The sequence below is a fragment of the Clinocottus analis genome, unplaced genomic scaffold, assembly GCF_023055335.1.
Source record: "Clinocottus analis isolate CAN_PGR_092001 unplaced genomic scaffold, fCliAna1.0.p SCAF_1, whole genome shotgun sequence".
Taxonomy (NCBI): domain Eukaryota; kingdom Metazoa; phylum Chordata; class Actinopteri; order Perciformes; family Cottidae; genus Clinocottus; species Clinocottus analis.
This window is the reverse complement of record NW_027175820.1, coordinates 14,568,484-14,583,069: the sequence shown is the minus strand read 5'-3', so window position 1 is coordinate 14,583,069 and position 14,586 is coordinate 14,568,484. Positions and strand designations below refer to the sequence as shown.

Here is a 14,586-nt window from a genome sequence, read left to right as displayed (position 1 = left end):
ACGTGTTCAAAATAGAGCTTTCTCACCAAAAGGTGTTAATTTAGGGATTTGGCAGACAAAGTAAGTGTTTTTGCCAATATATATATGGTCCATATAACTGTGATGTGTCGCGTTTGTCCTGCTAATTCTGATATTGTGCAATCATGAGAGATTGTAAGATTACATTGTGATGTGGACATTCAGACCCAATCACTTTTAAATTGACTCCATTCAAAATTTCCCCACTCAAATGTTACAGTATGTTTAAGATATGTCGTAGTGTGCAGTCCTGTGTACGATAAACTAAGCTCAATCTTATTCAGATTGGTTTTCTGGAGAGGATGGATTACATGCTTTTACAATGTTTGTTAAGATGATTATTTTGTGAATTTTTTTAACAGTTTTAAACATACGCTACTCACTGGGAGAAGAAATAACTAAGATATGACTATACATGCCGGATGTTTTGTTTATATGTGTTATCACAGTTCAAACAATTAAGACTTCAGATAGCATATGGATCCTACTTTTACATAACAAGCTTCACCAATACTTGTCTGGACAGGCCATGCTCCTGAACTGATCAGCATGTGCAAAAGGAACATACCAAGATGTCACACCTGGCATACAGGAGCAAACAAAACATAATTTTCATGACAAAACAGAAGCAACCCACTTTAATAAAGCCTTTCTGGAGAAATGTCTCCTTATTTGAACCTCAAATGTTACTTACATCCGACCACCTGTGATGTAAAAGTCACATGTATACTATAACTTGTATGTCTTAGGATGTTACTGTTCAGACTAAGGTCACATTGCTACATATCTAGTGTATCACATTCACTGGGTGACTGTAGAAGTCACACAAAAGGCTTCCTTGGTCAAGGTGTGCTTCCTTAGGCACCAGTGGGAAAAGGAACATTGTCAAAATGGCCCTCATTTTATCCTCCGTCTCAGCAATTGAATTACACCATTTGCGTTACAAAATGATTTAACGAGAATGTTTCCTTGCACGTTTGATTCGCCAGTGCAGTGTGTACATTGTGTTGTTTGATTGTGTTGCATTGTATCGTGGCAAAAACTGACTTGTCGGGACATATTTGCTTTGGAGTCGTCTGCATCTGCAAACTGCAAATAAGAATCCAGTGTGTTAACATAAGTCGCAATGTAAACATTGTCACAAAAATATGAATATTTTGTACAACATAGGCCAACTTGGGAAAAAATATTAAGACTTAAATATATTTGGGATAATCTCAAAACTACTACAAAAAAAATAATTATAAACCACAAACGATGACTTCCTCATGAATGAGTACAAAGATTACCATTTGTTGTGTAAAAGACAGAAGTGGCTGGCGTTCCAGATCCTGCCCACAGGACATGTGTTGATGAAAATCAACAAGAGCAGGCCAATTTCCTTTTTGTATGTTTGTGAACAGATCATCCGGTCTCTCTGGGTGTGTACTCGAGGATCCTGCATATCTCCTGTGCATTCCTCTCAGGCACAGGTAGTGTGTGACATCTCACGCAAACCTTTCTACAAAGGAGTTTCTTCTGCAGGAATTGCTGGGATAGTCTCTTCATTGTTCACACGCTTTCTCTGAAAGTGTTAGTGCTCATATGTAGAAATGTGTGTGTGCCTATAGACCTTTTCATGAAAAAAAGATTACCTTTAAGACGATGATGTGTTCACAGTATATATGTGTGTGTGAGTGAGGTGGCTGAAGGTTTGACAACAGCATGTGTGGGTGTTGTAAGGTGCAGAAAATGTAAAACACTTGAGCTCCCAGGAAAAACACCGGGCTACATCAAGCAGGGAGGAAAAAGGGAGAATGAACTCTTCTATTTTAAGGTCCAGCTGCAGGTCAATCTAACTGAACCTGTGTAAAAAAAAAACAAGGCCGGTACATCTTCGCACGCTTTGCCTTTTGTGTTGTATGTGACAAAGCCCGGGATTCCCACGCAGTCTGATTCCAGCTGAGGGATGATCTGTGCACTAGGAATCCTGACTATGCTGCTAGAGCGTGTCAACGCCGCTCCACCCATTTGTGGCACCAAACATGCCCTCCCAGGAAGGAATACTAATAAACCTGCTCCTTTCACTTCAATTCAATCTCTCATCTTTATCACATAAGTCAACAGCATGGAAAACTGACATGTTCCCAGCCGTTGTTTCTGTTTACCAGGAATTTGCCTCGAGTCAGGTGAACCGGTCGGGCCTGATCATGTGGGTTATTTTCATGTTTTGGATAGGCTCGTACATCCTGTCGACTGTAAAGAAACCAATGATTATATTCTGATGCAGGCCTCTTACACTCACCCCTCAGTGATGTACCGTTCCTGCCGTCGCCTGACACGACTTCAGGTGTCAGAGGAGGAAGTGAATCATCTTCTACGCCTTTGGGTGCCGTTGGCAAAGTGGTTCACTTACTTTCCAAGTTGCTCCTTGATTGAGATTTAGAATTTAATTCATAAAGTATTTGTGTTATTTTGAATTGGTTAATGACACCGCTGATCATATTTTATAGAGCCTATAGATCCAATAGTCCTCTGGATCTTTGGCCACACAACCAAGGAGGCTTGACTCACCATAGTCCCAGCACAGACATACAAGAGGAGAATTAGAGAGAATGGGGGAGAGCGAGAGAGAGACCATTGTGTCCCCCAGGTATGACAGAGTCACCCATGCAGAAAGATCACACATGGAGGGAGGTGGGAGAGAGGGAGGGGGCATGAAGGAACTCTTGGCTTCCTCTCCCCGTAGTGCCCCCCTTCCCTGAAAACACATCTGTTTTCTTTTCTCTGCCACACACCTTTTCTGCATCCTTCGCTCACCTTCTCACTCCAGTAACCGACTTTTCACTGCTAACAGCGTAAAATGTTGTTTTTTTATAAATATATTTTGGGGGGCTAGTCACATGCCACCTGCCATATTTTGCCTTTTTTGAGATAAAGTTTTTTGGCTGCAATTTAGTTCTCTTTTTTTTTTTTAGCCAATGTTCTTTCGCCTTCGGACACACTGCCGTTACCCCAAGCGGTCCGTCTTACATGCAAATATGTGTCAGCTCCACAGTGATCACCGCTTTAGTCAGTGGCAGAGCTATCTCATGGCTGCATGCATTAAAACAATTAAACTTGGCCCCTCCCCCGACACAACAATCATTTGCGGATGTGTTGGGTGAAATTTAGCAAGAAATTATCATTTTCTGAATCACTTCACTCTGCTTGCTCGGTGTTTGTTTCATTCTTTCTCTTTCTCCGTCTCGTCTTTGAGCTCTTAAAAAGACTTGGAGCCCCCTGCATGTCCTTCTTTTTGCTTCTTTTCTCTGTACTTTTTTTCATCATTATCCAACAGCACTTTTCTGTGCGTGCAAATGCTTTCTGAACGGCGTCCTTTCTTCCCTTTCAGGCTGGATGTCATTGTTGCTGCCTGTGGGCTGGGTGTATTTATTTAGGGGTAATTGGTGTGTGGATGAGTGAGGTAATGAGGTGCATCCACACTTGGCTGCTCCCCTCCCTGAGAGCCTGAGACAGACGTAGCCTAGCTGGGCTCCGGCTTGAGCTGTACCACACTGCTGTTTCCTCTACACAAGCCAGAATGGCTCTTTCATACCCAGGTGGACAAACACAATCACTGGGGCTGATACCTAAATGAGGCGTCTGCTGTTTGAAGTGTGTGTGTGTGTGTGTGTGTGTGTGTGTGTGTGTGTGTGTGTGTGTGTGTGTGTGTGTGTCCACGCACAGTACATATATTCTGTGTGTGTTCATGTGCTTGTATTTGTGGGTAGAGAGGGCAAAAACAGCTTTTGGTTGTTGGCCTGTCGCTATCTTGAGTCCTTGTTTGTCTTGCGGCTCGTGTTTGTATAAGTGATTTTCCCTGTGTGTTTATAAGTGCATGTATATCAGGCTGAGTGGGTGTTCAATGGAGCTCAAGGAGGACCTCTGGCTCTCGTAGCTCCCTGCCAACCCCTGATGTCCTGCAGAGTTACCTAATGATTTCACTTCCACCTCCCTTATCTGTCTGGCCTGTGTGGCAGCAACCGTCTGACGCTTCAGCCTTTACATGCCATTTGCTGCCTCATATCCTGTGAAATTCAATTGCACAGCTCCAACTGTAGCCAGAGTAAGGGGATCTCCCTCTCTATCTCTCTCTTTGCTCTCTCACAATCTCTTTCTGCCATGCTCCATATTTGTAAATACAAGCATAAACAGTTTGACCATCACACCACATTTCTTCCATATTATCTCAAAGTAATGTTGCATTTTTTTTTTTTTTAAGTTTTAGCACTCTAAAGTTGGCACTTCATTTCACTGCAGTGTGCTGATGACAGACTTTGAATGAGATGTAGAAGTTTTGGACTGGGAAACTTGGATGTTTGAGGCTGCCCACAGGTGTTCGGCAGATAATGTTATGCATAGATTGTTTTGTTGTTATCAGGGTAATTGGTGTAGACCTGCCAGCCTTTGATAGACACACAATTACTGTATGTGATGCATAAGTGGACTCATTTTAGGGCAGGATTTTGAGTTGCTAATGGTGCATTATTCAGCTTTTGGTCTGTCCCCAAAAGCGCCGGGCCAAATCAAACACGCCGCTCCAGGATAATTGAGGCCCACTCCGCACCCCCTGCAGTGAGCAAGGCAGAACTGTAATCCCCTGACAACTCTGACTTGGCCCCAATCTGGCAGGCTGCCCATTTCCCAGCAAAACGCCTAACTCAACATTGGGGAGAATGAAGAAACTGATAGTCACATTTGGAACGCTTTCCAATTTTGTTATTCTTTTCAACTCAACAGTGCTCTGAAGCCATCACTGTGCTTCGCCTTACTTTGTTTTGTTTTTTGAAACTCTACATCAGTGAACATAATTACACTCAAATCATCAAACTAATATTCTTACCCATTAGTCTCCTCAAGCTTTTGTGGTTTTATGATCAAAGGTTTTTAAATAAGTACAACCACCCGAACCTTAGATATGTGTCCATTTGTCTTTTAAAACTATTGCCAGAGACATCACAAAATGAAAAGCTCAATAATTATGTTCACATTTTTCGCAAAGTACTGTCAAACGCAGTTTTGTTAAATTAAGAAAGGATCTTAGATCTATCAGGATCTCACATAATCAGAATAGCCACTTTTTGAACCATCTTGCTATTGCAGCTCGCTCCCTTTGCTCTGATATTGATTATTCCTCTTTTCCCAATCAACTCTTAAACACCTTTGGGGATAAATCATGTATACCAATTCAAACACACCTGGACTGACATTTACAAAAAAGTCTACAGACATTTAATATTAAATACCTTGTTATAAAAATGCTGCGTTCTTTATCATGTTGTTACAAGTCTTTGATGGATACAGCATTCAGTCTCATTTTACTAATATTTACATAATGAAGATTAAAATGTGAGTCTGTAAATGCTGTTCATCATAATGCCACTTTTAATTGATTTTTGAGGAAAAGAAGTTTTAATATTTTTTTAATGTGTTGTTTCTTGTTACTGTTTTAAAATCCAGACATAGTCTGCAGTGCCACATCTTTTTTGGGGTCATCTGCAGAGAAGATATCACATGCATTTAGCACCGTCTCTCTGATTTTTTTTTTTTTACGTGAGCATGCATTCTCCCCAGGCCCTGTCTCACTGTTTTAATGGCTTTAGTAATGCTTCACAATTAACACTCAGCCAGCGCTCTAGGTTAGATAATGGCTGGTGTGTTTTGGGCTAAATTAGAAAACACAAAACAAGAATTCCCCATCACCCACAGTGTTTCTAGGACCTAGAGGTTATGGGGAAAATGGAAGGTGGTGAATTTTTTGACAGGGCAGCCGAGGTGATGTCTCATTCCCTCTGACATCTTAAACACCCTAAAGGTGGCTTTGCCAACAGTCTACCCAGGAAGCACCTCACCTAGCTGTGGCTAAATTTACACAACCACCTGCCCACAGGGAGCACACTGGAGAGGAGAGCAGAGGTGGAGCCAGGGTGAGAATGGAGGACAAATAGGGCAAGAGTGAAGGAAGGGGTCAGAGATAGAGGTGTGTCTGATTGTCGAAGGTCAAGTTTCATGTAAATTGGTATTTGAATGAAGAACATAAAATCAAGGGTTTTTATTTGAGAAGTTTCAGCATTTCTCTGTAGTATTCTGCCCCTCTTGGCTCGGCTGTACTGCAAGTTTGCATCAGAGTGGAGACAGAGAATAGGTCAGATTTCAGTTTTCCAGAGTGCATTTAGGAACTCAGTAGATTAGTGGAACGAAGCTTTCAGCCCCCAGCGATTCCTGTTCAACTCCACTGAGAGCACATCAGCTGTTTTCTCATTTATCATTTCACTGTGAAAGTGACCTTCATTTCAGAGTGTCACAAATAGCAGTGGTGGAGGGGTAACGAGTAGATGTGGATACCTGAGCCCTTTGAAAGACTAGATATAAAACATGTCATAAGGCAGGCTGTCTCATGGTTGCCAGCAATTTTGCATTGTTTGGTTTGTTTTTATGTCTTACTCAAACACATTTTCCTTTAACAAAATTCAAGGACTTGGAAAGTGTTAGTTGAGAAGCACGTCTTCTCTCTGCCATAACACTTAAAGTTACTTCTTAACTGGGTTTAGCTAAATGTCGTAAAGTTATCTTGCTGCTAATTTGTATTATCCAAGAGATTATATTTCCTATGTTGTCACACTATTGACACATTTTAATGAAAAGGCAAAGGTTTTTTCCCTTTTGAACTGTATATTCCCGTTTTTATGAATTCACTCAAAGGCTGTACATATCAAAGCTCTCAAGACAGACAGTCGAATAGAACGGTAACAATTCTAGATGCTCCTAAATGGCAGAGTTCAGGCTGGTTGCCTGTGGGCTGATGTGGAGTGAATGGCCTTAGAGGCTCTAGGCTGGTCTATGTGTGGCCCGGCTGGTCCAAGTCAGCAGTAATGACTGGCTTTGGCCAGCATGCCTGTTAATGTGAATGGGGTTACTCTGGGCAACACCTTTTCAGCTGGGTCCTATGAAGTCCCCAGTATGGTGGTCTTTGTCCACACAAGGGCTGTCCTCTCAGCAAAAAGGGCTCCTTTTTTGTGAGGACTATCCACTGGTGATGGATTATACTGACCCCCCTTTATTCATCCGGGCAGACTAACAGACACGGATGCGTGCAGACACACACACACACACACACACACACACACACACACACACACACACTCTCACACATGCATGCAACCACAAAGACATCACAAGTGTTACAAACACATCATTCCATTATTCTACATAAGTGTTTAAAAAATGGTTAAGATGCTCACATACAGATGCACACATCTTCCTGTGGTATACTCGCAACAGGTCAACATTGAAGGCTCTCACACTGTTATTTTACCCTCCCCCCCACACGCGCACCTTCAATTCATGTAGACACATATTAAAAATTATTCCTGATGAATCTTCTCTTCCAGTCTTGGGTTACAGAGAAAGTGGACTTACTTATTTTTCTTTGACTTTTCTTCAATATTTATATTCAATGTTTACTTTTTCTCCTCTCTTTTGCTAAATGATGATACAGAATTCCTTATTAGCTGGTACATACGTCCAAGTTGCCTTTGTCGTCCATCTGTTTGATTGGATAGTGCCTGAAGTTAACTGACAAATTTATATATGCCACTTTGTGCTGGCCATTGTGGTACCACGCTGATTGAAAAGAGTACATATTTGTTCCGCTGTGTACTTCTGTCAGTAAGGATATTGTGCCTCACAGAGCTATACAGCTCTGTGCAGGACCAGCACAAGAAAGCGAGTGGTTGGAGGTTCACAGACTTGTGGCGGGGGCTTTAACATAATCATGTTGATCCTGGAAATATTTAAAATGACAGATAACATGTTGTTATCTTCTGCCCTCTGTCATAGTATATGTTCTGGTGGGCTCTCTCTCTCTGGTGTTTTGCAAGCACAACAACCGACTATTCTAAACTGAGTGTGATCGCCCCCACCTCTCCCAAGGGGTCAGCCACTTACCCAGGATGACACAGTAACCTCCAGACGACCTTTCGCTTTGCCAAATGTCATGCTTGTAAACTGCCTGAACTCCATCACGGCGCAAAAGAGGAGACAACAGGAGAAATAGGTTGTTCTGTTGGAAGGCAGGCTGGGTTCAGGAAACCCAGTTTATACTGGTGGGCTTTGTGTGCGCATGCTGTAAATACCTCTGTGTGACACATGCATAAGCAAGTGGCAGTGTGTGTCTGTCTGCTTTTGTACATGAGTGTATGCACTTGTAGACTGAGTGCAAGACAGAACAGAGAATGAATAATACATGGCAAAATATCCTTGGTAATGCTCTGGCTTTTATTTTTTGGCGACTAAAGCAGTACCAGAGCCCGACAGTAATCTTAAAGAGATATTTCGACATTTTGCGAAATACGCTTATTCGCTTACCATTTTGTCGTTTCCATGAGGTCGCCAGACAACCAACAGAGACTCAAGAAGTCGCTGCTACTTCAGTGTTGAGTTACTTATGCACAGAACCCCTCCTTTTTTTTATTACAATTTGCTTTTTGGATTAAACCAACAAGGTGAGAGATTCAAGTAGTTTGTTATCCTCAGAAATAGCTAGGCTAGGTTTCCATCTGTTTTCCAGTCTTCAAGCTAAGTGGATGCTTGATCAAGCTTCCGAAAGACAGATATCAGGAGTGGTATTGTTCTTCTCATCTCACGCAAATAAACGCTTGTCCTAAATTTGTCAAAAAAAATGTTGCCGGTTAATTTCCCAAACTGTTTTGTTTTGTGCTATGATCATTTTATCAAAAATGCAAATGCTCAAAGTGGCCTGAACTTGATTATAATGAAGTGTGACCCATTGCCTATAAACATTTTGTTAGTGGAATTAAGCTATAACCTCATGCTGTTTTTAAGATTTAAAAAAAAAAAATGAAGTTTAAATATTTTCGCCCATGTGCGGTTATTATAGCAGGGCATCTGTGTAGCACTGGAAAACCTGCTTTTACCAAAAGTGTCAGTGGTGTTTTCACCTGAGGACGTGCATATCAGAGTCATGGTTTGAGGCGCGAAATGTTTGAGGGGTGGAGGGCACAAGAGGTCCCCCAGATATGCTGTCATAACTCATGCAGCCACGCTCTTTGCTATGGGCCTATCTGTAGTGAAGGCAGCACTTAGACATGTTTGTACTCTATGCCCTACATCCCCCTCCCTTTCTCCCTAGGCACCATGTCACTCCAGGGGTGGACCAGTACTCCATGACTATGCCCAAGTCCATAACACCAACTAACCCCCCCGTCTTTACTCCCCACCACCACTGGGGTCAATGTGCCCTGGCCCCCTCACCCTACAACGCCTACGGTCCATACCAACACTGCCCTCCAAAGAGAAACAAAACCAAACTGAAAAGAGACAAAATGGCCCCACGCTGCTTCCCCTGTCAAAGTTCTTGACAGGCCCGTGCAGAGGCCCCCAGAGGAGGGTTCAGTTGAAGATGATGACGACGGAGATAACAAGTCAAGTTGTTGTGTTACAGCACAGTTACACTTTGGCCCTTGTTTGTCCATTTGGTTATTTAGATGCATCGCAGAGCCAACTGATTCCAAAGCATGTCATGTTTAGTAGCATGACAGATACTATCAAATGCTGTTTTACATCAGCCTGTGGAGCGTGAAGGGTAAGTGAAGAGCAAAGAGAACAGCAATAAACATTCCATTAGGTATTAAAAAACCTTGAAATATTGTCAGCTAATCAATTTCCTGCTTGGACACGCTCCCTTTTAATGAAATTCGGTCGGTTATTAGTCCCTTCCCGTTCTCCCAGTGTTTGGGAATATAATTACGCTCAAAATGCTTACTCATCCTTCTGCCTGCCTGCCGCCTACTCTGTCAGATGCATTAGCCATGAAGCAGAAGAGATGAGGAGCCTGTGTCTGTGTATGTGTATCTGTCAGTCCGCCTGACTGTCTGTATGCCTGCCTCTCAGATTATCCTGGATCAGGCAGCAGGTGACATGGCGAGCAGGTGACCATCACCCAATTACCAAAAAGAAACCCGAGATGAGCACCAGTGTAGTTTACATTTGTTTCTTTCTTCTCCTGCCACTCATAAACTCTTCTTACACCTCTTTTAATCACTAAATATGTATGTTTACAATAGCTGCATGTCAAGAGGACCGATAGAGAAAATGTACCCTTCCTCACACGTCATGTAAAATGTTATATTTGACGAATTTGGCTGATGTTGAATTGTTTTCAATACCAATAGTAGTTTGCAATGCTGCAGAGAGAATGTTTAAATTCCCCCTGACAATGAAATTAATCTATTTACATATATTCCAAAAAATAATGCTCACCTGATGTATGATGCATTAAATCAACGCTGTTAAACTAAACAAGATGACAAAGTCCAAAAGATAAAAACGTCCCTAGTCAACGGGTTAATCTTAGGGCAAGGTCACAGATCGAGTTGCACTCTTTGTTACGACAAAAGAAGAGGAAGGAAGAGCTTCTTCTCGGCTTTTGTTAGGTGCAGGTGAGCTAGAATTACCAAAGTGATGGGATTTATACTGGGTTGTTTCTGCTTTTTTGCTTGTATAGAAGCAGAAGTTTTCTGTGAAATGTACATCATAGATGTGATGATTGTTTGCTTCCCCAATAAGAAACGGACATCACTTCATTATGTGGGTTTTGGTTTGCTGAAGTTAAAACCTATAGGACCTGTCCAATAGCTTCAGCAAATGATTTCCCACACAATGCCGTGTAACTTTAGAGGTGCAGGGGATTACGGCACTGGGAGGTGATTTAGCTTGGTTTAGTGACTGGATAGACCTGCAAGTCTGGGAAATTTCTACCTATTTCGTTCTGCTACCATTTTGACCCTTGTCTGGTTGTAGAAATGGGACTGGAAATAGAGGACATTGACCTGGTGTCCTGGACAGACGTAGACATTAATTTACAGTGGATGCACTGCAGCTGTGCTGCTCGGGGAAATTGAATTGGCAAAAGGTATCACCTCTAATGTGACCACTGCCCATGAATACTGGACTTGTGGTATATAAATAAATAAATTCAAACTATATATATATATATATATATATATATATATATATATATATATATATATATATATATATATATATATATATATATATATATATATATATTACATCGGTGGATCAATACGATAACTTGAGTTCATGCATTCTCGGCATATAACCAGATTGCGTTGTCGACATTTCCTCTGTGATTGTTATGACTTCAGCTTAGTGATACAATGTTCAGTTTTCACTGACTTAAAAGAGCTTACAACAAATACGACCAAAATTACAACAATGATTGTGTTAAGTAGGTGTTTATGGTAAATATCGTGTCACTTCCATCAGCATGTTCCAACATCGGCTAATCTGATTGGAACAGCCCGACCGGTTGTCATGCGTTCCACCAAGGTGTTAGGTTTCCCATAGTTTTAAGCTGTACAGTGACATGGGCCATTTGAAAGTGTGGCTCAAACTCTATGGAAGAAATGACTCGTTAAATTAGCACCTAATACTCAAGTCATTAGCGAGCCGTTACCACCAGTGGAATGTCTTTGATGGTGCTGCTTTGTGTGAGTTGGTCTTGTTTAAGCTCCAGTCGTAAAAATGGGTCTGTTTGAATCTTTGAAAATAATGCACTTACATAACTTTGTTAGACTCCAAACTAAAATGATTTGTTGCTTTTTCTGAGCTATAAAACAACAATGTGGCATCCACAAACATCCTCCGGTGTTTGTAGCGATTGTGAGCGACTGGTTGCAAGCGGCATGAAGTGCCATATTCCTTAAGAACCGGGTCTTTGGGGTGTTTAGTAAGCTGTGGGGAATTGTCCATTGTGGGGTGATATTAGTATCCTTCTTAGGCAAAGCTAGTCTGCGGGCCGGTCCTGAGGGCTCATTTCAAGTGCTTAGTGCTCGTTTGGAGCTTTGTCACCCCTCACCCTGTTGCCAGCATGGCCCCAGCCCCTCTGGCTGTGGAGCGGAGCAGACCTTCACCCCTGCCTGCCACTAGGGAGGGAACACTAACATCACATTTCTAACACACAGACTTGCACTAACATTATGGCACACATCCATTTTTTACAACACCCCCCGACCTCCACCAATGCACCACAGCCAATGGTCTATTTTCCCGCCGTCTACTCCCATCCAACACCCCCCGCCTCTTATTTTTTTCCTCTTTCTCCACCCTCGTGAAGGTTGCCAGGCAGCAGAGAAAGACTTCACACACACATACACCCCACTATGCCTCTGAGGGTTTTCCGGATGTCCTTGTTTACATCATGGAGTGTGCAGGTCGTGGGGAAGCAGACTCTCGTTATGTCTGTCTAAGTCCTACACTGACCTCCATTCATTTGGAGTCAATGCAAATGTTCATGGAAGCCCCTCACATATCTGGGTGCAACTTCTTTTTTAAATAGGGGTGAAAATGAACCTTCAACTTGCGTTGACTGTGACATGAAAGTAGTTTATTTGGAGTGTCTAACAGAATGTAAAGAATTTGTTCATGTCCCTGATAATAAAAAACAGTTATCAGCTCTAATATTATCTGTCACTGACGTGCAGGATGGTTGCTATAACTGTTACGCGGCTCCCTTTTCCCTCCGTGTTTCAAACCGATCGATTGGTTTTGTTTGCTCCTCCCTCCAACTTTGATGTTAGCATTGATTGTTCCCGTCTGCCCCTGAACTCAAAGGTTAGAGGAGCTGAGCCGCACTTCTGGATTGCTTTGACCTTCGCTCTGCACATGCTCAGTGGGTTCACAGAGCTCAGAGCCAAACAGACACGGTGAAGCCAGGCCCATGGGTGCGTGACAGCTAGACAACGGTGTGATGTCTTTTTTATTTTTTTACTCACCCACTGAGGGTGATGTATATGTGATTGATTTTTCGCTCTCTACCGTGTTTCCGCTGCGGTGAACTAAGCAGTACTGAGTCCAGGCTTGATCAATGCATTGTTTTTCTTTTTCAATCACACTTGAGTGAGCTGAAGACACGAAAGGTTACACAGGTGAGGTTTGGCAGCGGTGGAAGTTTGAGCTTCTGGAGGCCCCCTCAAGGCCAATATATGAGTTTGCATGGATGTTTGTGTGTGTGTGTGTGTGTGTGTGTGTGTGTGTGTGTGTGTGTGTGTGTGTGTGTGTGTGTGTCAGAGAGAGAGTTATACAGAGAAAGGTTTAGCTAATTTATCATGTGTCTTTTCACCAGCTGATTATTCTTCTTGTGGTGTCAAAAGAGCTAGTTTATGCTCATCATCTATCTCTTGTCCTTTCTCGCAGTGGTATTTTCCATCAGTGCATCTACATACAAGTCCGGTGTAACCTTACCTTTACCATCTTACATTAAATTATAGGTCTTTCACAGTGTCTCAGGGCTCACCTGCCCCAGATAATCTGCAGGGCTGCATGAAGACTTCTCCTCTTGTTTCCACTCCTTGCTTGACAAACGGTCTTCTGACAAACACACAAAGGCAATGCGTTGAACAGACAAGAGACCACTTGAGTCACCTCTGACCTCTCAGCCACAGCAGCCACAGCAAAAGGCTTCATATCAGACATGAACATCAGGGATGTAAAAACATAATTACTTCACACTGAGACCTTTGAATGCTCCAAGAAAAGCTGTATTAATCCAAGGGAGGAAGTAGTCTATCCTGGAGGGGTAAAGAGTGTCCCATAGTCCTGAATTATCTCTTAGTAAGGATGCTGTTAAACCCTGTACCCAAACACCTAGTCATTAAGAAAAAGATAAGCATCTGTGGGAGTGGAAGGGCTCTCCTAAAGCTGCATGTCTTGAGGGGGGAAGGATGTGGCAGGCGGGGACGTTTCAGAGGGTTGGGGTGGGAGCGCAAGCTTTGACCAGTTGGTGTCAGATGTCATGGTAGATTCTTTCAGGGGCAAATTACAGGGTTTAACTTCTCTTGTACCCGGGATGTCTGTATTCTGATTTAACTTCCTCGATAGACACTCGAGCAACGTGCTACTCAACACCACTGTTTGGTGCACACTTGACTCTGGAGATACTTCACCTCCTCTCACGCTCTCAGCACCTCTTCAAGACTTTGTTCATGAAGGGCCATTGGGGGCCTTTGCCGCGGCTTCTTGAGAGAGCAGAGCAGTGTAGCCCCTCTCAAGGTTTATAGTAGTTAGCGTGTTGGTGTTAGGGGGCTTTACATGAGTGGCCCTCATTAGGGTCTTTGTGCTTCGAGTTGGCACAGGGCTGCTCCACAGATAAGCTTTACTATGAAACAGCTAAAAGACTTGATCCTAGTGACTCTGGTATTAGCTGAACATAATCATCTGTGTTGCAAACAAGTGCAAACACGTCCAGATTTAGCATGCACAACTGCGCCCGAACACACCTCAACCTCATAAATGCATGCTGTTGTGTCATACACAACTTCTCAAAGCACCCTTACCTCACACACAGACATATTCCCTGTGAGCTGTAACAGACCTAAAGCTCTCTGAAGCATTTAGCAGCACGCTAGCAGGTTTACTCCTTGATGCCAGTGCTGAGGGGAGTGCTGAAGCATCTAATGCAATTTCAACCCAACATGGCTTTCTGTGAATAAACATCACTGAAGT

At 42.7% G+C, this 14,586-nt stretch overlaps 1 protein-coding gene across 3 annotated transcripts in view; it reads left to right on the top strand.

Moving 5' to 3' along the window:
* The window catches only part of elp4 (elongator acetyltransferase complex subunit 4), a 56,381-nt gene that overhangs the window by 40,628 nt on the left and 1,167 nt on the right, over window positions 1-14,586 (top strand). The gene's annotated exons all lie outside the window — the stretch shown is intronic.